The following is a 25,427-nucleotide window of genomic DNA, read 5'->3' on the forward strand; positions in this document are numbered from 1 at the left end:
AACTTAATTGTGCCTGCTATAAGCACTTGAATGTGGCTAAATTCAAATTATGCACTTGATAAGAGTAATATGCTGTCTAAAAAATAAAATAAAATTGAAAGCAAACTCTCATAGGGAATGCAAGATTAAGTAAAGCATGTGAAATGTAAGCAGAAACAACGTGGCTACCTTAACGATCTCTCACTCACTATTCAGAAATCAGCAAGTGGTTTTCCCTGAAAAGTTAAGGACATGACTTCAGGGCCCTGAAGGGAACCGTTTCAATGTCCATTGCTTATATCCTTACAAAACGTAAGCAGTATGGTTTAAAAAGACCACATCCATAAACACAGAGCCATGGTGAACATTTTGTTTTCCAATCCACCCATCAACCAAGTATTGCAATACATCCAGGAATGGTGCACATCCCCACCTAGGGACAACAATGCTGTTCAAAGAAAGACGAGAAATCAAAAGTAGCGCTTCACTGCAACGTCTGTAAAGTGAGGCTGATGCGTTTGGATGTGAATAAAACCAATCTGGCCACTTTGCAACCACTCTGTCTTGCTTTATTTAGTTATGTATTTATTTTTCATATTTAAAACCTTTTACTTCTCTCCATCCCGAAGCTGCACTTTGGAATAGAAAAATGTCAGAAAAAGGGCATTTCCCAAAAAAGTGTTTTTTCTTTTGTGGATCCATTTCACAGGGAAGCAACTAAATGAAGGAAAGGAAAAGAGGTTGTGAACCGTTTCTTCATGTCATGGTTTTCAGTAAGTGAGGAGCAAGACAGAAAGGGATGGAATTATAGTAAGGGGGGAGGCAGCTGCCAACACAGAAACGAAGAGGGCATTGTCCGTATCTTCGCTGGGCATTAAGGAAGAGACAGAGTACTTTTCCTTCTCTGCCCGTCCCAGAACGACCACCAAAGCAAGCCAATCCTTATCTGAATTCCTTTGCTATTTCTGCCGTCCTGGGACACAGCTTTGAATAGAAAAAGTAGGGGAACGGAATCGTTTTAATAAAAGAAGTAGGGGCACGCCGTGCTCTTCCAATCCCGCCAACTTCCACCACTGGGTATTTTGGATCACGGTAAACAATCCTCTCAAGGTTGTACAGCACTACAAATGTTGAAGAGAGTCAATAATGTCCAAAGGCATATTCCTTTAGCTGCAGTCCTGACCCACGGTAACAAAGATTCTGTCACTGTGTCTGTCCCTCTTCACTTGTTCCTCACTGGCATCCCTTCATATTACCCGGAAGCTCTTCTACTTTCTCTCAGAGTTGAGCCGAGACACGGGCGACCCCCTGGTTAGATGAGAGCTGTCTAAATGCTAAGATGAAACGTGGGTTGTTTTGGGGCCGTCTTGCTCATTCCTCTTTGACGTTTCAATGTTCTTGAACTCTCATTCATGCTGGTCTGCTCCAGAAGTAGCCACGAGGCCGAGGCCTACTCGTGCTACTTGTTTCAGCAAGAGAAAGGATGTCAAAGTCTCACTAACAGTAATCAATGACTTTCTAAGTACATTAGGATATCGTGTGGTGTGCAAATATTATACTGTAGTACAACATGATCGTTATACAGCTATAGTTCTGTAGATAATTACATGATACTTTTGTTATATTGAATTTTGTATTTCTTTAGGTTAAATATGTTTTCCTTTGCTGATTACACATTATTTCTTTCCTTTAAAATTCAGGAAGACCTTATCGAGCAATTCCGGTACCCGCAACACCAGCAGGTACGATAATAAGCTTTACTAAAATCCAATATTGTTCAATGACTGAGTAATGCACCTGTATTGTATTTGCTATTGCAATTGTACAGCTCTTCATATTCATAAAGAGGCACTGAAGTGTTCTTGCAGACAGGTAGATTACTAGTCTGTGGGAGTGCTATGGCTGGAAGAGTGTGTTTCTGTCATGTGTTCTATATGGGTAGTGTTTGAGTTTACGCACGTAGACTGGAATTGTGCCCTAATTGTGCCTAGGGTTTTGGCTGAAACGAAAAGAAGCAAGGGTAATGCTTAACTTGTGCTTGTGTGTTCCGGTGCTCTGCACACAATTCTTAACACAGGGACTTATTTATGAGGGTTTACCACATGACGGCGCTGTCAGACTATTTTTGAGCCGAGAACATAAGAAGATTGTTTACAAATGTTAACATTTTTAGTTTTGTGATAATTAGTAGTTACTGTTTGTCCTCACGTTTGGTAGTCTTGGTAGGGCTAGTGGGTGAAGCAAGCTGCAGTGGCATTCTGTGAAATTTTTGGGCCCTGTCATTTATATGTTAACAAATCAAGTACTGAACAAAGGGTATTGAAAGGTGAGCATTATAGTAAGTGACCAGTTCAATAAATAGTTGTTTCACCCTTTGCGCAATATGTCAAGTGTTTTTGTGTCCTCTGGTGTGTAGCCGAGAATACACCCCATGTCACTGCAAATGTAAACATAGGTATTTGCAAATCTTTTAGGAACTGTATGAAATGTGCAAAAGTCACGGACCCATGGAGAAGCATATGATGTCTGTAGGATTTGCACCTGTTAGATAAAAACTATGGGCCATGTTTACCAAATAATTACGCAGTGCAGCAAGTCACTTGATAGCGCTGTGTGATAGGGAAAGGGCAGCAATGCGTTGTACTTACTCACAATAAATGACCCATTCCTCCCATTTTCCTGTGCTGGCGCAAAATGTGTTGCTTAAGCCAGCGCATGCACCGTTGCACTGTGGTGCAAGGATGCCTGTGTTGTAAGCAAGATTGTTTTTATGCAGGAAGAGAAACAGCCCCCTGAGGCATATTCACCTTTCTATGTGTGCTGCAGAATGTAGCGCCCATAGAATGAGGAACTTACAAGGAGAAATAAAGATATTTTTCCTCGTTATGCCTCACCTGGGGAGGCGTAGCATTTTGATGCATTTCCAGGTTTGTCAATAATGGTAAATCTGGGAATGCACCAAAATCCATGGCTGGATGAGAGGGAACACTTATGCTCCAGCCATGGAATGCTTCCCTGGGGAACAATAACGCAACACAGTGATTTGCACTGCACTGCGTTACTCTAGATTTATCAAGCCTCACAACGCCATGCAATGTGGCCTAGCGTGGCTTGATTAGTCAAACTTAAGAGATGCATCACTCTTGCACAAAGTGGTGTTCTGCAAGAGCGACGCTGCCATCTTAATTGTGTGTGAACTTACCCTCTCAGAAATTCATGCTTTTATCTATTAAAGACTCTTGATTCCCACAAATGTGGATGAAAAACTCATGTCAATATACATTGCGCTGGGTATGCCCAGATTTGGGTCCAGAGTTCACTCTGCCACTGGATTCAAGCTGGCATGGCTGATGAAGGGTGATGCCCCGAAAACCAGTCCCAGGATGCTTGTTTCCGGTACAGGGAGGTCCTGGCTTGGCAGTTTCGGCTGGACAATTTCCATGAGGCACAGTGTCAAGGTCTGATTTGCATATGTCTGAGTCCAAATTGGGCTAGCATGGTGAGCAAAAGAACGATGGATTTAACCCAGATCTCTAGACAGGGGGTAAATGTTTGATTTGCTCTGCATTGTGTCAATCATATGTGTGTCTTTTGTCTTCTCTCTTTATGTGCGCCGGGTATGTCCAGACGTGCGTTCCAGGCTCACTGCGCCACTGGAATCAAGCTAGCCTTGCTTATTAGGGTTGATGCCCAGGAACCTGTCACAGGATACTTGTTTCCTGTCCAGGGGGGACCTGGATTGACAGTTCGAGCCGGACTGTTCCCATGAGGCACAGGGTCAAGACTGATTGGCATATGGCTGGGTCCAAACTGGGATGGCATGATGAGCAAAGGAACAATGGATTTAACCAGATCCCTTGACTGGGGATGGATGTTTGATTTGCTCTGTATTCTCTCCATCATCATTGTGTCTTTTAATATACATTACACAGCAGGTTGCAGAATATGAACTATGGGGAGGGGGCCAATGCATTTGAAAGAAGAGTATGCCACGAGCTGTATTATGTTTTTTTGGGATTCCCAGTGGTGGCAGAATGGCAGCCCATGAGAATGGGATTCATGCTATCTGCTGCATTATTTCTTGTAGTTTTGATTCAAGATGAATGGAGCAGCTTTCTATATGAACTGACTTTATACGACCAGCGGTATCATATTTGTAACAACCTCCCCAGCCCAGGAGCATAAAAATGAATAGGCCACACACAAATCTCTGTAACAATGTCTTTATTCTCAAACGTACGATTACGCTCTGCATGCATTAGATCATAACTTTTATAACCACATTAGTACCTCCTAGCAGATTACCCAGTTCTCATTTGGAGTCCACCCAGAACTGCGAGGTTCCTAATATCAACAAAACTATTTCTCCCTCATTGTTATTTTAAAATTACAAATAACATGAGCATACCATTTGCTCAATGAGTCTTCGAGGTGCTCTCAGTGGTCTGTCAGATTGGGCGGTATGATGTAGTTGAGTTGCACCTTGATTATGCACCAATGATGTAAGCTCAGATGTGTGATCTGGACATTTAGGCAGAGTCACCTTAGTTGTGTTTTTAGGAACTGATGAACGTTGAGGTAGGTAATTAAAATGAGATGATTCCCTTGTGATAGACTTTCTGGGATGATGTGCTGTCACTATATATCCTTTGCAGGTCACAACCCTCAAAGGGTCGACAGCAAGCAGGGTGTCTGTTTTCCAGTTCCGTTTCTGTTTGACAAATATCCAGTACCCTCCATCGAAGACTGTTTTCTGGGCGTGATGACGCTGATCTGCATAAGTTTCTTTTTTCACTTATGAGAAGTATACATGGCATGAACCTTTTTGGCACTCAGCCATCACTCTTATGTCCATTGTGGAAGTTTGATTCTGATGGCCAGGGCCGACTTCAGCACTGGTAAATCCCAGTGTGACAATCACTTTTGCGCCCCCCACACCCTATGACCATACCCTCAAATTCTGTCACTACCTCTAGGCAAAAGTGCCCCTCATCTCACCAATCATAAGATACTGCTCAACACAGCTCCCCCAATGAGGTCAGCGCCCCCTCCAAAGGTCAGCACTCAGTGTGGCTGCACCAGTCGCACTGTCCAAATGCCTTCCCTGCTGATGGCTCCCCCAAATAGCAAGGTGGCAGGACTCTTATCAGTTGTGGAATAAGGAGTTGATCAATAGGCTCAAAGGGCTTGACACAAAGCTTGATTTATTATGTTTCCTTTGATATATGATCCCTGGAAGTCCTTCTTGTGGGTGGCTATAAATCGTTCAACAGAACCTCTGGCTTAGGACTTTTGATGCTTGACAATTATTCGAACAAGAAACTCCTTGAATTCTTTGCTCTTGGAAGGCGGGCAATTATCAGACTTGAGAATAGCAGGAATGCCCCATGCTGCAAAAATGCCATGGAGCTGCTCAATGACTTTGTCATGGGTTGTCGATGATAAGTCTTCCACCAAAGGAAAAAACAAATATTCATCAATGACTTTTCCAGGCATGTGCAGGAAGGTCAGATTGTTAGAGTCTACTGTGTCACCCTAGGGGATAAACAGTTACAAATATTGCATGATTTCAGCTCTTTCTCAAATAGTTTATCTAGGTGAAAGAACCACACTTAGTCTGTTAGATCTCTCTTGGTGGCTACAACACCACTGGCTACAACGCCACAATGTATCTTTGGCTAATTCAATGACTTGCTGTCTCAGTCTCTCAGGTATGATGATTCTCGAGCCTCTCATTAAGATACCGTCTCGATTGATGGATAACTCATCCTGTGCATTTTGGAACGTTTGAAATTCAACATCAGCCACAGAAGGTTGAATGCTTTACTTCCAAGATTGTATCATAATGATGTCTTTGAGGATGTGTATGTCTTTATTTGCTTTAGTAGCAGCAATTATCTGTTCAATGGATAGCGCTGCTGGTGTGCTGAACCTCACAATTAAATTGATATGCTCTTCATTCGCTTTGGCTGTTGAGCTGTAGTGATGTAGCAGCACTCGTGCAGAGTAATCTGCAGGGTTTTGATCTTTAACCAACTTGTGTGCAATTGCACATTGTTTTGTATTGTAGGTAGTACTTGTATAGTGCACTGTCACTCTACGGGTATCCTGGTGCTGCAATTACCAGCACTGCTCAAATCTATGCCTGATCATTACTGGAAGAGAGAAATACGATCTATTGCTGGCCTAATCCCTGGGGAACAACCAGGTTTTCAATTTTTTCCTGAAAAGTAGCAGATTCTCTGTCTTTCTGGCGTCGATCGGCAGTTCATTCCACAGCTGAGAGGCTGCGGAGCTGAAGTCTTGACCTCCCATCCTGGTTCTTCTAGCTTTAGGGATACACACCAGATTTATTGAAGCAGAGTGAAGATTTCTAGGTGGAGTATACCATGTGAACTTGCTCTGCAATGGCCTTGGTCCCATTCCATGTATTGCCATAAAGACCAGGCACAGTGACTTAAACTGTACTCTCTGCAGAATTGGAAGCCAGTGAAGATCCCTCAAAGCTAAAGCGGCAGAGGACTTGCGATGTCTATTTAAGGCTAGCTTCACAGCCAAAGTTTGAACTCTCTCTAGTTTCCTTATCAAAATAATAGGGGCCCCAAGCATCAGGCCATTACAGTAATCTAGTCTGCTCAGTATAGTGCTTCTCACCACCTGTGCCCTTGCTGGGATCGGTAGCAGCGGTAGAATTTTCTGATGGGCTCTGAGCAGCGAGAAGCACAAGCCAGATAACTTGTTTACTTGAGATTCCAGCTGTAGTGTGTTACCAAACATCACCCCCAAATTATGTACCGACTGGGATGGTGTCAAATATTTATCAGTGAGAATAGGCCAGAAGTCAGCTGAGAGTGGACACGGAGGCTTATTAGTAGCACAGTGTTTTATCTCTGTTTTTTCCCCGTTAAATTGTAAGGAGTTTTCAGCATGCACTCATGAAATCTGTCCAGTGACACCGCTTAATTCTCTTCTAACGAGAAAACAAGCTGAGTGTCATCTGCATAGTTCACAAGTTCTAGTCTATAGGATCTAATAATATAGATTAGTGGTCACAAGTAGATGTTGAATAAGATGGGACATATTGCTGAGCCTTGCGGACCCCATTCAAGATGGGACTGTAACTGTAGGAGAAAGGTGGCATAGACACTGCTTGCTGTCTACCAGAGGGGTAAGACAGAAACCATTCCAGTGATGTACCCCTGATACCAACATCGGTTAACCTTTCCAGCAAAATGTTATGGTTGACTGTGTCGAATGCGCCTGACATGCCCAGCAATACTAACATTACTGGATGTCCATTGTCAGCCCGCATTCTGAATCCTTCAAGGACTGTCACTAGAGCTGTTTCAGTTCCGTGAGCTGGACGGAAACCAAATTGCCAGTCATCTACCAGAGGATTTTCCACCTAGAATAGGGATAGGGTTTGACTGACCAGCCTCTCCAAGATCTTTACCGGGTAAGGCCTCAAGGAGATAGGTCTATAGTTGCACAGACACAGAGGTCAAAAGTGGCCTTATTCAAAAGAGGTGCTACAATAGCCTGCTTCCAACACTCAGGAACTATACCACTACTTAAAGATTGACCACATATCAGTTGGAGTTGGTGGTAGAGCTCTTGAGTACATTCTCTCCATATCCTTTGCGAAGAGGCACAAGAGGTGATCCAGAGGACACACTCAGTGCAAGTTTGTTAAAGCCTTCCTCTGTCGGGATCGGCACTTAATCCATGATGACCTGAGCTCCATTCACTACTCTATTTTCTTGCAGCTCCTTGGTGCTTAGGCCAAGTGGGACATGTCCATGGGTCATTTCAACATCTTTACTACTTTTGAGACTGCCAATGATTTTATTGATCTTCTCTTCAAAATACATTGCTAGCTTGTTGCATAACTCTTGTGTAGCCAAAACTTTGCTTTTTATGCATTCCGGTTTAGAGAGGTTACTTACTACATTAAATAACACCTTCATGCTTTTAGGTGCTTGTAAAATAATTTTAGCATAGTATGCCGCTTTAGCTTTAGCAATAGCTGCTTTATAGGCACTCAGTGCCTTTTTCATAATGATTTTGTCCTGTTCTCCATACTCCCTTCTCCACTTTCTCTCAGCCTGTTTACACTCTTTCCTCAGTCTTCTTAACTCTTAAAATGCAACAGGGTTGATGGTTTGTCCCTGCTCTTAATCTTTTTCATGGGGCCCCATTTGTCTAGAGAGATGTATCTGCCTACAAAGATTAGAGTAGTTTTCCCCCACTGATTTACTGGTATCAACAAGGCTATTTCCATCAAAACAAGGACAGTGTTTATTTTCAAGCAATTTGTCCCAATCCCTGCCATAACGACAGAGCCAGACTGGGCAGTTTTGTTATTCCCTTTATTTGCAGTGTGAAGTATTAACTGGAACTGTATTAAGAATCGGTCTGTCCTGTCTAGAGGCAATATTTCTATGATTTCTACCTCATTAAGATTGGCAAATATTAGGTCTAACATATGACCTCCTTGGTGCGTGGGTTGCTGCACTAATTGCTGCAGATATAAGGTCTTACAGGCTTGTAGTAATGTCTCTCAAGGCGGAATCTAGAGTCCCATTGTTCCGTAGATTAAATTCCCCTAAGATAAGTAGTTTGAGTGGGTGACAGCAATGTTAAAAAGAGTATCAATTAGTGCTCGACACTGAGGGCTTTTTCCTCCAGGCGGTCTATGGCAGACTATGCCGGAGACTTAGGGCCAGATGCATCAAGCATCCATTTTGCGATTCCTTATTAGCGAAAAATAAGGAATCGCTAATAAGGAATAGCAAAATGGAATGCATCAAGCAATCACTTTAAAAATAGCGATTCCTTAGAATTCCTTAATTGCGACTCGCAAATTGCGAGTCGCAATTAATGAATGCCTCCCCATTAATTCCTATGGGCCTAGAGGCCCATAGGAATGAATGGGAAGACAATCTCAATTTGCGAATCGCAATTAGCGATTCGCAAATTGAGATTGCGAGTTCAAGGGTGCAGGGGTGTTTAAAGGACACCCTGTTACACCCCTGAATGTGATCTGTGCACATATGTTGCGCACACACATGCCCTTAGGGCATGTGTGTGCGCAACATGAAACTTTGAAAAATGCACAAAAGTGCATTTTTCAAAGTTTTTGCAAATTACCATGAAGTTGTACTTCGTGGTAATTTGCGTGCCCTATTAGCGAATTCGCTATTTTTGATACTTTCATGCATTGCATTTAAGGAATCTCAATTTGAGATTCCTTAAATGCAAACAATCGCAATTTAGCGAATTCTCTATTTGCGATTTTTGCATTTGGGATGATGCATCCCAAATGCAAAAATTGCACTCGCAAAGGGCCAGATTCTGAGAATCTGGCCCTTTTGCGAGCGCATTTCGCTTGATGCATCTGGCCCTAGATGTCCTTTAGCTTCCCTAAGGGAGAAACCTAGCTTTTCAATACCATCCACTTTGTCCACCGTAAAAGGTGCAACATACTATGTTTCCTTGTACATCGATCCCACCCCTACTCCTTTCCCTGTTAACCTAGGCTTGTGAAAAACCTTGTAGCCTGGGGGCAAGAAACCCCAATACAACCTCAGAGTCGGGTCGCGTCCATGTTTCTGTAAGAACAGTACATCCAGGTTATAACCCTCTAGCAGGACAAAGATATCCTGATAGTGTTTTACCAGTGATCGAACATTGATAAGACCACATTTTAAATTGTTTTGTGTACTGTCTATAAGTGTAAACCCTCCCTCCCCGTACACCATGCCTGCAATACTCGCTTTGCTGTGCTCACCGTTTGCCAGGAGGTGGTCCCTTAAATAGCAAATGGTAGTATCCTTAATGGGGAGCTGCTTTTGGCCAGCAGGATGGCTAGCGCTAGACTCGCCCGGTGCGCGGATGGGCACAGATGGGCTTGACCTAGGTGTGCCTTCGGGGCGCATGTGGCGCGCCCTTTGCACGCTTGCATCTCCCCTGCTTAAGTAGGGAGGAGCGGTCTGGGTGAAACACTAGTATGCTGAGCAAGATGGAGTGTGCTTGGTGACCCGCTCTTACAGGCGGAGTACACCGACTCACCCTAGTCTATCTGGTAACCGTGAACTGCGAATGCAGGCAAACAACAGTTACATGTTACTTTAAAATGAAGTTAAAAACATTTTCCCCACTTTAAAAAGCCTAAAAAACTTAAGCCTCATCCCTTCTACTAAACAAAGCTATACATGCTGCTACCAACATTGACAAATAGAAAAGCGCAACAAGGTAATCGATACTGACTGCGCGCTTGCATCCCCTCTGCTTAAGTAGGGAGGAGTGTGCTGGGTGAAACACTAGTTTCTTGCAGTCACCACCCCCACCTGTCGATGTGAGAAGGCATCTTAGCTTTCTGGTTTCCAATGATAGTGAGCAACTCCTGGTGGCCTGTAATAATATTGAAACATTTCCTATATAGAAATACATGAACATGTTTTCAGGTCCACACTGCAGCCATACTCTTTTTTTCCTTCTGAGAATAGGCTTGTTCTGGTTCAGACAGGCTTTACTGGCATAGGCCACAATGTGTCTCTGAGCATTTGGATGTCCATTGGTGTTGAGCAAGAATGGCCCTCAGCCCCACCAGTTCAAATAACTGTATTTCGGCCACCTGGGCCATAAAAGTACATACATGAATAAAAAGAAATAATAAATAGATAAAAAATACAGTTCGACAATAAGCAGAGTCACATTAAAAAAAACTAAAATAGTACACTCCAGTAACTGATTTATAGCAAATATTAAAGTAGATCAAAGTTAAAAGCATAACGTATTTGTATGAGCGCAATAATTTACATGAGGTAGTGCACGAGTGATACAGCAGTGTGGTGCCAGAAAAACAGTGCAAACAACATCATCCTACTGATGGAGGGGAAAAAGCCTTTCTCCTAAGTATCCACATAGCACCTCGGAACTTGGCAACAGAGATGGCAAATACGGGGGCACCCATCCACTATAATTATGTGAAGAGCAATAAGGTGACTGGGTACACCTAGCAACCTGCATATAGAGGTACTGAAATTCCACAGGGTGACGGGTAAGCTGATCATGCAAAAAAGACATGTGACATGCTCTCCTCAAAGGAGTTGCAAGCCGGGTACACAGCAACTCCCCCATTAGCCCATTTGGAGGTGAACAATCTCAATATTAGGGTGCCCACACTAAAGTTAAAGTCTAATTTCCTGTACAGTGTGTCAGAGCAACTCATAGCCAAAGGAGGGCTTAAAATCAATGAATTCACTTGATGGCTTGGAAGAGAGTTTTCCTGGATTCATTGCTCATTGTGATTGCCCAGTAGTGACGTTTCAAAAGACCTTGGCCTGGAAGTTAGTTGTAGCCCTGTGCACCAACAACTTAGGCAACCAAAGGGAATAATGCATCTCTTTGATTTAAGAGAGCCAGGGGACCTTACTGAAATCGTTGACTTTCATTACTTCATAGAGGGCAACAGCATAGTGGGCAGGTTTGGGAGTAGGCAGTAGATTCCTCCTATACAGTAATGTACGCAACCTGATTTTACTTGCCAAACTTCTAACACCCAGGTACATGAGGAGTGGAGACAGTGGAGAACTGAAAGGGAAAAAAGTTAGATTGCTCTAAAATTTGCTTTTAACTATAGCTAATACGTCTGTATTAGAGAACACCAAGTTTGGCCCTGTAAAGGGCCGAACCCAATGCGTTTGTCTTGTGGATTTGCAGGGTGGGCCTGATAGGTTTACTATGGGAAGTACAATATTCTTTGAGTAATGCACCCAACAACTGCTTGTGTTTTATTGCTGCTTTGTTGACATGGGACATTTAAGTCATGCCTCCAGAGAATGTCACACCCATAAGTGAAAGATTACAGCTTTTCAAGAGGGAATACCCCCAAAGCAATACTCCTTTTATGCAATTTTTATAGATTAAACAACATCAATTTGGCTTTGGAACTGTTGCTCTCCAAGTCACAAGCAATGCAAAACTCATTAAAGTGAGTCAAGAGTTTCTGGAGCCTGCTCAGGGAAATCAACAAAGTGTCATCCGCCAATAGGAGAATGGGAGTTTTGACTTTGGCCAATGAGGGGACATCCATATCTACCTGGGGCAGAAAATGCACAATGTTGTTTATAAATAACGAACACAGTGTGGATGCCAGTACGCATTTCTGGTGGACTCCTTTAAGTATCCTGTCAGTCAAATGGCCCTGGTCACCCAACATCATTTCTACATAATTATTCTTATGTAGATGTACTCATAACAATAGGATGTCAAGCGGGCATAGCAAAATTATCAAGGGTCATCTAAAGACCAAACAGAGGGTCTAAACCAAAAGGGGATTTTAAATCAATGAATGCAACGTAAAGTTTGCTCTTGACGATTACAAAAGTCCTCCAGTAGATCAACAAAATAATGCTTTGTCAATGGTAGAAACCTTCCTGCGGAAAGTGGCTTGGAAGGAGCTGAGAATATGATTTTTAGCTATCCATTCCATTTTAGCTATCCAAGATTCTAGTTGAACATTTCCAATTTGTTATATTTTCCTGAAAAGCTAAAGCTACCAACAAGTCAAACAACCCACTTTTATGAGGCAATAACCCCAGTGACTCTGATAAGCTTCCTGTAAAATGAAGAACATTTGATATAGGGATGTAAATTAAAAATAATTGAAATACAAGGTCTATTGTTAATAGTGATGCGACGATTATACCAGAGAGGAGAGTGCTGAAAAGTATTTCTCATGATTATCCTTGGCTGACTGTGAGGCCTTAACCGCTCTGCTGCTACGCCTTTCCCCCACCCCCTGTGCTAAGCCTTTTTTCCCTATTTGTGGTAGTTCATGCTTAGGCCCCTGTAACCTTTTGACCACATAAGGTATCCACGCCGAATATGTGTCCTTTTTTTCCAACATCATAGGGATTCTAAAGGTACCCAGGGTTTGTGGATTCCCTTGGAGGGGACCCAGAAATTAGCCAAAATACAGCTACATTTAGTTTTTTGGGGGAAAATGGGAACAAAGGGCTACAGATGAAAGCCTTTGTTTTTTTCCCTGTAAATAATTTTTTTAAAAAAAGGGGTTGTGGTGCTGAAATCACCATATTCCCAGCCTTCAGTGACAAGCAGACTTTTGTAAGAAACCCAAATTATTTTACAAAGATGGATGCCAGTACGCATTTCTGGTGGACTCCATTTTTCTGGGACATATTTTTGCAATTTTTTGTGCTTTAAACCTCTTTCCAATTAATGATAGAAGAGGGGTTGAAAGCAATAATGGATCCTGGAAAACTATACGTTTTAGAGAAGTAGACAAAATTCTGAATTCAGCAAGGGGTTGTTTGTGTAGATCCTTCAAGGTTTCTTCATAGAAACTAAATGTTGAATATAGGAAAAATTGCAAATTATTTGAAGAAAACAGCCATTTGTGTCAAGGTTTGCACCTGTGAATTATTCTAAATATGATAGCTGTTTGAAATCAATATACCATTACATCCGCTGCACCTTTCTGTTTTTTTGGACATATAGGACTTGTATGTTCACCTAGAACCCGACGATCCCAGATCCAATAACTGAGCAGCGACTTGCAATGTTTTTTTTATTATGTACCAGGTATATAGCAATTATTCTGGGAAAATGTATACATGGAACAATTGGTATGAAACTCACCTATGTACTTCTGAAATGGGAACAAAATATAGAGTTTAGAAACAGTAGATATTTTCACATTTCCGAAATTGGGAATACCCATACTAGCATGAGAATTATTGGTTATTTTTCAAAATGACTTATTTTTTACACACTGTCTTTCATTTGGAATGGCAGAAATGCATTGAAATTCAATAGGTAATACCAGTTGCTCTACAATTCTGTGTTACCCCAAGTCGTCCGATAAAAATGGTACCTCACTTGCCACGACAGGACACAGCTCAAAAAGCAACGTAGACACACCACATTTTCACAATGAAAAATTACCCTATTTTTGCAAAGCGCCTAGCTGTAGTTTTTGAACCCTAGCTCTGCCGGCACCTAGGGAGATCCAGCAAAGCTATTCATTCTGGAGAACTAGACAAACAGGGGAATCTAGAATGGGGTGACTTGACTGGCTCTCAGCAGGTTCTGTTACCCAGAATCCTTTGCAAACATAAAACATTATTTAAAAAAACACACATTTTCCTCACATTTCTTTGATGGAAAGTTCTGGAATCTGAGTGGCTCCACAAAATTCTACCCACCCCGCATTCCCCAAAGACTGCCAAGAAAAATAGTTCCTCACTTGTGTGGGTAGGCCTAGTGACCGTGACAGGAAACGGCACAAAACGCAAAGTGTACACACAACATTTTCACAGTGAAAAATGACCCTTTTTTTGGAAAGTGCCTTGCTGTCGTTTTTTAACCCCAGCTCTGCCGGCATCTATGGGAACCTAGCAGGCCAAGACATGCAGGGGAATCCAGGATGGGGTGACTTGACTGGCTCTCACCAGGTTTTGTTACCCAGAATCCCTTGCAAACATAGAAAATTGTCCAAAAACACATTTTCCTCACATTTCTTAAGTGGAAAGTTCCGGAATCTGTGTGAATCCACAGAATTCTACCCACTGTGCGTTCCCCAAAGTCTTCTGAGAACAACAGTATCTCACTAGTGAGGGTAGGCCTAGTGCCCACGTCAGGAAATGGCGCAAAACTCAACGTGGACACACCATATATTCACAGTGAAAAGTGACCCTTTTTTTGCAAAGTACCTAGCTGTAGTTTGGGAACTCCAGCTCTGCCGGCACCGGGGGAAACCTAGAAAACCTGTTAATTTTTTAAAACTAGACACCCAGGGGAATCCAGGAGGGGGTGACTTGACTAGTGACTTGTCTGGCTCTTAGTAGGTTCTGTTACCCAGAATCTCCTGCAAACCTAAAAAACTGTAAAAAAAATCATATTTTCCTCACATTTCTGTGGTGGAAAGTTCTGGAATCTGTGTAGATCCACAACATTCCACCCACCACGCATTTCCCAAAGTCCTCAGAGAAAAATGGAGCCTCACATGTGTGGGTAGGCCTAGTGCTCGCGCCAGGAAATGGTGCAAAACGCAATGTTGACACACCACATTAACACAGTGAAAAATTACCCTTTTTTAGCAAAGTGCCAAGCTGTAGTGTTTGAACCCTAACTCTGCCGGCACCTAGGGAACCCTAGCAAACATATACATTTTTTAAAATTAGACACCCAGAAGAATCCAGGATGAGGTGACTCGACTGGCTCTCCCCAGGTTTTATTACCCAGAATCCCTTGCAAACATAAAAAACTGTAAAAAAAAACATATTCCTCAAATTTCTTAGGTGGAAAGTTCCGGAAATTACGTTGATCCACAAAATTCTACCCACCCTACGGTCCCAAAAGTCTACTGAGAAAAATGGAACCTCACTTGTATGGGTAGGACTAGTGCTCGCCACAGGAAACAGCGCAAAACGTAACATGGACACACCACATTTTCACAGTGAATAGTGACCCTTTTTTTGCACAGTGCCTAGCTGTAGTTTTTAACCCTATCTCTGCTGGCACCTGGGGAAACCTAGCAATCCTATAAATGTTTATAAACTAGACACCCAGGGGAATCCAGGATGGCGTAACTTGACTGGCTCTCACCAGGTTCTGTTACCCAGAATCCCTTGCAAACTTAAAAAATGTTTAAAAAAACACATTTTACTCACATTTCTTTGGTGAAAAGTTCTTTAATCTGCGTGGATCAACACAATTCCTCTCAACCCGCATTCCCCAAAGACTTCCAAGAGAAATGGTACCTCCCTTGTGTGGGTAGGCCTAGTGCCCATGACAGGCAAGGACCCAAAACCTTTTGAGGCAACATCAAAGTTACCTATCACAAATCAACCTGGTTTTGCAAGGGGGGTCCCATTAGATTTTTTCCCAGAGCTCGGCGGACATTAAGGGAAACCCACCAAACCCACACATTTCTGGAAACTAGATACCCGGGGGAGTCCAGTGAGGTATAGCTTGCATGGGTCCTCCAACATTCTTCTACCCAGAGTCCCCTGCAAACCTCAAATTTCATTGAAAAAATCACTTTTTATCTCAAATATCTGCCTGGGAAAGTTCTCAAATCTGCGTGGATTCACAAATTTACTCCCACCTAATGTTCCCTCGGGTCTCCCGATAAACATGGTACCTCACTCCTGTGGGTGGGTCAAGGACCCGAGACAGGCAAGGGCCCAAAACCTATTGAAGAGACATCAAAATGGCCTGTCACGCATGGGAGTACCATGAGCTTTTAGCCCCTGGCTCGACGGCCATCTAGGTAAATCTACCAAACCCACACATTTCTGGAAACAAGACACCCAGGGGAGTCCACTGAGGTATGGATTGTCTACCCCGGGGGGCAGACAAAGGGCTATTGCCCCAATATGCCTCGGGAAGGGGCAGAAAGACTGGGGTAATAGAACGTGTGCTCATGACGGAACCATTCCGTCATGAGCATAGAAGGGGTTAACAATGAGCAAGAATGTTTGAACAAAGGAAGAGATGTGAAATTAATCTTTGCCGTAAAGGCAAGAATCTCTGTATAGAAAAAGAGAAAGTAAGTGACGTTCAATAGTGAGGCATAAAGGAGTAAAAGGAGAAATGTCTGTAAGAAGCCAATGAGAAGCTTGTTTAAGACAAAAAGCTTTGTGATACAGCTGGAAATCATAAAAAAATACTCCTCCATTAGATTTTAACTTTCTAAGATGAGACAATTACATTCTAGATTTCTTATTATTCCATAAAAATTTGAAGAGAATGGAATATATTTTTTTAAATACATGAAAGGAATATGTATTGAATCATCGAAAAAGTATATAACATAATTGGAGTGATCATCTTGATAGAATCAAGGGGCACCCACCATGAAGAAAAAGAGGGTTCCAGGATGATAGAAGTTTGGAGATACTATCAAGACCTTCCTTCATACTTATTTTGAGCGAATGCAATATGGAATTAGTATACCATATACCTACGTATTTGGTTCACTGATCCTTGTAATACATTTTGATGTTCAAAATATCAAGAAATAAATATAGAGTACAAAAATATCGACGTCCATACCTAAACAGGTAAGTACAAAAATGTTGAATCAAAAATATTGATGTTAAAAATATAGATGCAAATAATATTGATTTAAATATATACTTAAAGTAAAATAATATATATCAAATATATTAAGGGGTAGATTCTGATGCCGTCCGACATTGGTCAGGGACCGTGACCGACCAACCTACTGTCGTCAGATACGGCCCTGCAAGTACGATGCAACCGAACCCTGTTCCTTTGCAATCGTATGTCACACAATGGGAGCACGCATTCCGGGCGGAATGCATGCCCGTATTGTGAAATGGAGGGGTGCAGTTCTGGCCGGCACCTCAAGGTGCCTGTCACCGGGTGCAGGGACTTATAGATGGGCAGCATAGGTGCCTCCAGGCTGCCATTCGGCGGCCTCGCAACCCTGGGGTCCTTACTGGGGCCTCCCAAAGACAGTTTCCGCCTGCCTTTCCATGCCGGAAACACCAGCACGAAAAGGCAGTGAAAAACTGCCATTGTATTCCCTCAGTCGCAAAGAGGCGGTCGGGGGAGTACTGAAGGATTTCCGGCTGACGGACAGGCTCTCCGAGCCTGTCGTCAGCCATTTGGAAATCCGAGTCAGATTCCTTTCCGACCGAGCCCATCGGAATGGCTCGGTCGGAAAGGAATCCGGCCAGCACATTCCGATGCGGGCGGATGGGATCCGAACGTCGTTCGAAGCCCCTCCGTCCGAAATCGGAATCAACCCCTAAATATTAATATTAATAAAAATAAAATAAATGTAATATACATTTTAAAAAACATAACAAAAAAACTTAATTTAAAAAACACACAAACATAATAAGTTATACTTATATATTTACTTTACAATAATTAATAAACTATTACCTTTTAAAACGTTAAAATTATATTAAAAAATATATATACATAATTTAATATATATAAAAAAATCTAGAATAAATTAAAACATTAAACAATGAACAAATAATGAAACATAAAATGCCCAATACAATCAGTGCAACAGTATGGAAAGTGTTGCATAGCAAAATAATTAAATTTACCATTCCAACTCCAGTGAGTGCAACAGTAGGGGAAATGTTGGATAGCGGAAGGGTAAAAATTACTATTTCCACTCCTCAAAGTGCAACAGTAGGGAAAGTATTGGATAGCGGAGTGGTAAAAATTACTATTCCCACTCCAGTGAGTGCAACAGTAGGAAAGGTGTGGGAGATGCATCCATCCTTGTAAACTTGCACTAATGTCCTTTTTTACTTTATCAAAATTAACCTTGATAAGATCTACAATATTCTGGGTATCGCTGACCCCAAAAAATCTTTTTTCTTTCTTACATTCTATCCCCTCTATCTCCATATTCCAGGCCATGACTTCAGTTTCAGTTGATGCCATATCCCCAGATTTTCCCGAACTCATTTGTTATACCCAACATCCACCCCATCGATTGTTGTAAGTTTGTAGTAAGAATTAAAATATCGTCAGCATAGAAGTCAATCTTTTTATTCCAACCGTGAAATTCAAAGGGCAGTATACCGTGACTACTCCTGATTTTTCTGGCCAAGGGTTCGGTATAAAGATCGAACAAAAGTGGGGACAAAGGGCATTCCTGCCTAGTCCCCCGCTCAATCTGTAGTAAACCGTTAACTAGTGTAAGAAAGGGGCTCTGTATATACAAAGTAAGGTACATTGTGCACAGAGTCCACAGTCCCCAGAGGTTTGGCAGAGGCTAAAGTTAGATATAACCTTACTCTCTAAAGTGGTTGCTTGGTCGAGCAGTAAGGCAGTATCAGAGGACAGTGTAAAGCATTTGTTGTACACGATCAGTCAGCAAATGGTCTCACACAGTCAAGAACTGAACTCTAAGCCAATTGTTTTGTATCAAAGGATATAGTTGTTTTATTTTAGAACCAACATGTATCAAAAAAGACTTTTCTCAATAAGAGTGGCTTGAGGTGATCAAATAGGCAATAGACTTTGTAAGTACCATAGCTACAGTGGTTGCAATAGGCAACACAATTTGAAACACAATATAACATTGAGCTCAATGGGTTTTTCTAGTTTTTCTAATTATATGCAATTGATTACTTTATAGATTACTTTTCTAAACACAGGACTGGATCCTAGATTCAGTCCCGAGACATATGCTGTAAATAGTTAAGTAAAAGCGTTTTGGTTACAGTAGTGAATTTTAAAGAATATAATTGTATTTTCAAAGTTGATACTTTTCAGTAAAAACCAAGCAATGTTATCCTATCGGAGGAAATTCAAGTAACTGGTAAGTACAGTTATAATTACTTTTTCGGTTCAGTGCTGGGCTGAAAGGTACAGCACTGGCATCTCTCCTGATCACAGGTGAGTAAATTCACATTCGTTATTCATCTTAGAAGAATTTCCAAGCGAAACCAGTCAATGTTAACCTATCGAAGGTAAATGAGTTATCAGCTTTTAGGTAAGTACTCAACTGGTAGAGTTAAGGTTCTGGGCATAGACTCAGGAGTCTCCCAGGGTCAGAAAGGTCCAGTTGTTGCACCCTCAGCGGCAGAGGGGCAGCTGGGTGCAGAGAGAGTGGGCCCAATGTAATCCTATGGAGGGTAGGGGGCCTTCGGTTGATGGCTGCAAGCAAGCTGGCCACGCGGTTGTGGGAGCTGACCTCCTGGTCACTTACACAGGGCAAGTGGGAAAGTAAATTAGTGTAGTTGCTGCACTTTCAGCGGCACTCGGGCGGCTGGGTGCAGGGTGCTTTTGAGCCATCGGGTGCTCAATATTAATCAATGGGAAAGTTAAAAAGTGAACAAAGGCTGCAGACTCGAGGACAGAGATTCTTCAGGTGCGACTACCACTTCGAGAGGTAAGTTGGGATCTTGCAGAAGAAATAAGTACCCCAAATGAAGGCACAGGGGGCCCCAGGGCGCCGGGTGCAGGGGTGTCTTTTGATGTCGGGAAATCTTACTCTCAGCTGGTTGAGGTAAGAGGGGTCCCTGGTTCTGAGGCTGCAGGTGTTGCCTGGCTCATCGAGGAGGGTCTTTGGGCACTGGACTCCGGATCACAGTCGCCGGGGAGATATTCTTGTGGTCTTCGGTCACTCAGGTACAGGCCGGGCTCAGCGGGTGCAGAGTGGGCTGGACTCACAGTTCCTGGCTGGCACCAGGGGTGTTGCTGTTTGAGCAGAACTACTGCTTGTGAGAGTCCCAGTCTTTTTAGAGGTTCAAGGCAGGCAGGTCCCTAGGGGTTTTCGAGTTTGCTGTTCGCAGGAGCCTCCGGAGTTTTGCAGGAGCAGGTTCAAGGATCAACAGGCCTGTAGGGTTCTGGGACCAAGTCAGTTGATGTCCTCTTCTTAGCAGCTGCATGGCAGGTCTTCTTGTTTCTTGTTCATCTTCATGTTGCACTCGGGATCTGAGGAAGGAAGGTTCAGGTTGCCCCTAAATACTACAGGTAGGTACGAATGGGTCCCTGTCCTGGGGTGAGTACACCCCCTAGCCTGCTCCTCTCCTGTGGGAGGGAGCAGGAGCCTATCTCTGATTAGGAAAGGCTCCCCATCCTCAAGATGGCTGGAGCCCGGATTTGTGCTTCACCTCGCTTCTTCCACCTGAGGGGTAGTGTTGACATAGGCTGGCACACCCCCTTTCCTCACCTAGGTTTTCCCGCTGTTCTTCCTGCCAGAGTGGGGGTCAGAACCGGTGGGGGCCAGTTGCTGAGTACAGCAAGTGGCCTGGAGAAGCTCACAAAGGCGGCATGGCTTTGAAGCTTCCCCTGTGCAGCCTGGAGGAGGAGGCTTGGCACCTCGTCCCAGGATGTGTATTGTTACAGGCCCCCGAGAGCAGCAGGCTCTTGACCTAGGGGTCCAAAAACATGTCTGGTGGTGGCAGCCTCAGTAGCCACACAGTCAAGCACTGGGAGTTGGTTAGGTTTCAGGGGGCATCTCTAAGATGCCCTCTGTCATGCATTTTACATTAAATCCCACACTAGCATCAGTGCGGGTTTAATGTGCTGAGAAGTTTGATATCAAACTCTTCAGTCTTCAATGAAGCCATCATGGTGCTGTGGAGTTTGTGATGACAACCTCCCAGCACCATATACTCTTAATTGCAGCTCTGCGCTTACAGTGCCCAGGAATGGCCCTGGGTACTGTAGGGGCACAGGGCTCATGCACCTCTGCCCACACCACTGCCTTAGGGCACCCAGCTAGGGGGGTGACTGATAGATGCTAGGGCAGTGTGTTTGTGGGCATGGCACACAGGCATGTGTGCCATGTTGACTCTTTTTTTAGTTCTGCACCAAGACACTCAGCCTGCAATGGCAGTGTGTGTGTGTCAGGGTACAGGGACCCTAAGGGTGGCACAATAAGTGCTGTAGCCCTTAGGGGTCTTCTCTGGTCACAATGCCCTGAGCAACTAGGGTACCATTTACCAGAGGCTGACATGTGGCCAGAGATGCCAATTGGGTTTTGTTTAAACACAGTTTTAGGGAAGGAAAACAGGCCCTGCACACCTGATTGGCAGGAGCCCAGGGCACACTCAGTCAAAGACCATCAGCAATTCAGCAAAAAGTAGGGGCATGCCATGCAAGAAAGATGGCATTTTCTCACAACTAGCGCTCTAGCATTCAGAGCCCTATATATATATATAGCTTTTAATATTTTACAAAAGTTTGCACCCAAGTTAAGGCACCTTGCCAATGTCTGCAGGTATACCCAATTTACTCGTTCAAACGCCTTAGCAGCATCTAGCGCTATCAATGATAGAGTGAAATTAAAGGCCGTAACCATATCTATAGATCCTATCGGAGAATATGTCAGCTCCTTCAGAGTTCTACCTTTAATAAAGCCCTTCTGATCCTCGTGAAATAAGTTAGTCGTTACCACATTTAACCTTACTGCTATCACCTTCGCGAAGAGCTTATAATCTGCTTTTAAGAGAGAGATAGGCCAATACGATTGTACTTTTTTTAATGACTTGCCTGGCTTTGGAATTAACGTTATATTAGCCTCTTTTCAAGACTCTGGCAGATCAAAATCAAACAGAAAAGCCACATTAAAAAGCTGCCTCAGTACAGGTATTAACTCACTAGCCAGTGTTTTATACACCTCCACTGGAAGGCCATCTTGCCTTGGTGCCTTGCCCTTCTTACCACCCCTAATAGCCTCCTCTAAATCCTCAACCGAAATCCCCTTATTTAATACCCCCATATCTTCTTCTGATAATAGCTCCATGCCATCTAACTAAGTCAGCACATCCCTCTCCGACACAACCAGATATTCCTCATATACTTTTCCAAAACACTCAAAAAAAGCTAGAGCTATTCCACTATTATCACTTAGAACCGCATCTGACCGGTCACAACTAATTTCTTTGGTCAAATTTCTGACCTGATCGCTTTTTACCTTAAAGGCTAGTAATTTGCAACATCCCTCCCCATAATCAAAATGTGCCAACTAGCTAGCTTCCCACTTCTCCCTAACTCTTTCCCTTAAAACTACTGACAGACAAGCTTTCAAATGTATTATTTCCTCCCTCTCCTTCTCATAGCTTTCATGACTCCCTGAATTTATCAAGACTGCTTCCAATTTCCGAATCTGTACTTCTAAATCATCTAAAACTGTTCTATAATATATTTGTCTTTTTCTTGCAGCTAAAGTACCTAGCCTACCTTTCAAATATGCTTATAGGCATCGCAAACAATCCCCATCTCAGCCGACCCTGATTCCTTTAAAAATATTCCTTAGCTTCCTCCTTTAAAGTCTCAATCGTCTTAGACGCACATAAAATCGTGCGATCCAGCCGCCATCTCGAAGTAATCGTTCCCTCCCCTACCCTCACACCTAATAGGATGGATGAATGTTCTGAAAGGTGTACCCCAATATCTGCCTCATCTGCAACATCCACCACGATCCACCAAAAAATAATCTATTTCAGACATATGCTTATATTTTTTATTATAGTACATAAAACCCTTTATTGAGCCAACCTTACATCTCAAAATATCACACAAACTCTACTGCAGCATTATTAAACGCACTCCCTCCGACATCTAGGGGTTGACTGCCACTCTGCTATTTAAAGATCTATTTAATTTATGGTCCAAAACTGTATTAAAGTCTCCTGCCATAATAATCTGGCCAGTAAAACCTAATAATTCATTCGCTAATTCTGCCAAAGGGCCAGTGTCATCCTGGTTAGGACCATAGTAGCCAACCAATATAATTTTCTGCCCGTAAATCTATACCTTGACAATTAACCATCTTCCTGAAGTACTTGAGGCAGTTCCTTCTATCAAAATACTTGTACTGTGCTTTGCTAGCACTGCTACTCCCTTAGTGACTGCTGTCTGTCTTGTATACATTGCGTGCGCGACCCACCTCTGTGCCTTAAATATCTCCCTACTCTCCTCTTCCGTCAAAGGAGTCCCTTGTAAAATAATTGTGTTGTACAATCCTTCAAATACTGCATTATTCTATAGAAGGAGATTAGTGCGAGTTTACGAGGATGGATGCATCTCCCACTCACATTGTATGGTTGTGTAAATTAAGTTAAAATTATTGTTTTGCCGAAGATAACTTTTTTTGTTTGAAACAATCTCCTTAACTTTTCAGAAAGAGGAGTTCATAAAACTGCAAAGCGAAATTAGTTCATTTATTTGGGCGTCAAAAGGACCACACCTTTCATGGAAAAAATTGAGAAGGAGATTGATCAAGGGGGGCTCAGCTCTGCCGCATTTGTTATTTTATTCATGGGCATTTCTGTTGAAGAATGGAAGGATGTTATTTGATTCCCTGACAACTACAGAGATAGGCAGGATGTTTAAAGAAATGCTAAGAGAAGAAGAGGGAGCAGAAATGGGATTTATGTTTAAATATGTTGATCCAAAGTATTTTAAGAAAGTCAGATTAGAGGTGCTAAAATCTATGGCTGAAACATGGTACAGAATCAAAAGAGTTTTAAAAATTCCGTACTTAAGCTGGTCAGCCCCGATTTGGGATGCGCCAGGTTCTCCAATGTGGACTAAGGATCTCTTGGCTCAACCACTTAAAGAGGCTGGAATTTTAAGGTGGAAACAGCTGTTTCCAGATGGACATCTAGTTTTGTGGATCGTCCATTACATACTTTGTAGAATATAAATATTAACAAAGACGTGAAGATTCTAGACATAGGGGACTCTGATCAGACTTCGTGCATCTTAGGTGTAGTATCGCTACTAGATGCTGACACTTCATATTCCGCTACCTGAAAATATAAGAGATTAATGCCACTTACAAATGGCGGCCTTATGGCACAATGTCGATCTGTAAAAAACACCTTAAAGTGCTATACTAGGTCTTAATCTGCAAGTCCTATTAAAAAACATTACCTATAAAACTTGTGCAGTGCCGCCCAGCCGGGAACGGGGCTCTTTTACACTAAGTAAAGTTGACTATGAGCACTTGACGTGCCTGTTTTACTTTCGGGTAATCTGCTTTAACCTCCGGAGCGCAATAGACAACGGGATAATCGGGATTCAACTCATGCACATACCGAATGCCGAGAGCCGCGGGAAGGGACCGATCTGCACTTCTCAGCCTTCTGCAGTAAGTAAAATACCCATTGTGGGACTGTATGCTTGGTTTCAAAAATCGTGGCTAACTTGTGAACAGTCGCTTTCCTGATAAATTGCTTTGTAAACTTACGCGACTTTGCAATGACTCTAGCTTTCCCCAATTAACAAACACTCCTGTGCCATATGATCGCTTAAAACAATGTGGTTGCTCCGTGACTCTTTATAACTTTTGGCAAAATAAAACGGGCCAGCATCTGGAAACACACGCAATCCGCCAACAGCTTTGGGCTTTCTTCCCTACTTTCTGTCGAATTTTGTTTCCCTGCCTATATTCAGCCTTTTTTTAAAAATCAGCCTCAAAAAAGGCCAATGTAAAATTATCGGTATTAATAATCTTTTAAACCATTAGTGCAAAACTGACATGTATGATATCCAATGAAAGATATTTTGGACAACTTGTACACCCCTTACATGACTGGTCTCACTGCATCCGTAGCAAACACCATGCACGTGATTTTTGCGGTTAACCCTCTCTCTCATTTAACAGCCATCAAACGCCATGCATTTATGTAACATGTTAAGTTACATGCACTATCCTGATGTGTTTTATAAGCATAACGCCCGCTTCTACCAACTAAAAACGAGGATATGCTGGGTAATCTAACACCAGATTCTAAATATTCAATTACAAAATTAATCAATTACTTTGATTTGTACAAAATACACAAGTTAATCTTGCCAATCGAAAATAAACAGTAAGAACTTATTGGCCTACCGTCTACTAAAAGACACAAGTTTAAATACATGAATATTTTGTTCCATCTTGCACCCTATACATTCTCTCA

General features: G+C 42.6%; 1 long non-coding RNA gene across 1 annotated transcript in view; it reads left to right on the forward strand.

Moving 5' to 3' along the window:
* Positions 1 to 1,675: 1,675 nt before the first annotated feature.
* LOC147727775 (uncharacterized) overlaps positions 1,676 to 25,427 on the forward strand; it is a 152,714-nt gene continuing 128,962 nt past the window's right edge. The window contains exon 1 of the long non-coding RNA XR_015309508.1: positions 1,676 to 1,721. This is a non-coding gene — a long non-coding RNA (uncharacterized LOC147727775). The remainder of the gene's footprint in view (positions 1,722 to 25,427) is intronic.

Source organism: Lissotriton vulgaris, chromosome 3_1, assembly GCF_964263255.1.
Source record: "Lissotriton vulgaris chromosome 3_1, aLisVul1.2, whole genome shotgun sequence".
Classification (NCBI taxonomy): Eukaryota; Metazoa; Chordata; class Amphibia; order Caudata; family Salamandridae; genus Lissotriton; species Lissotriton vulgaris.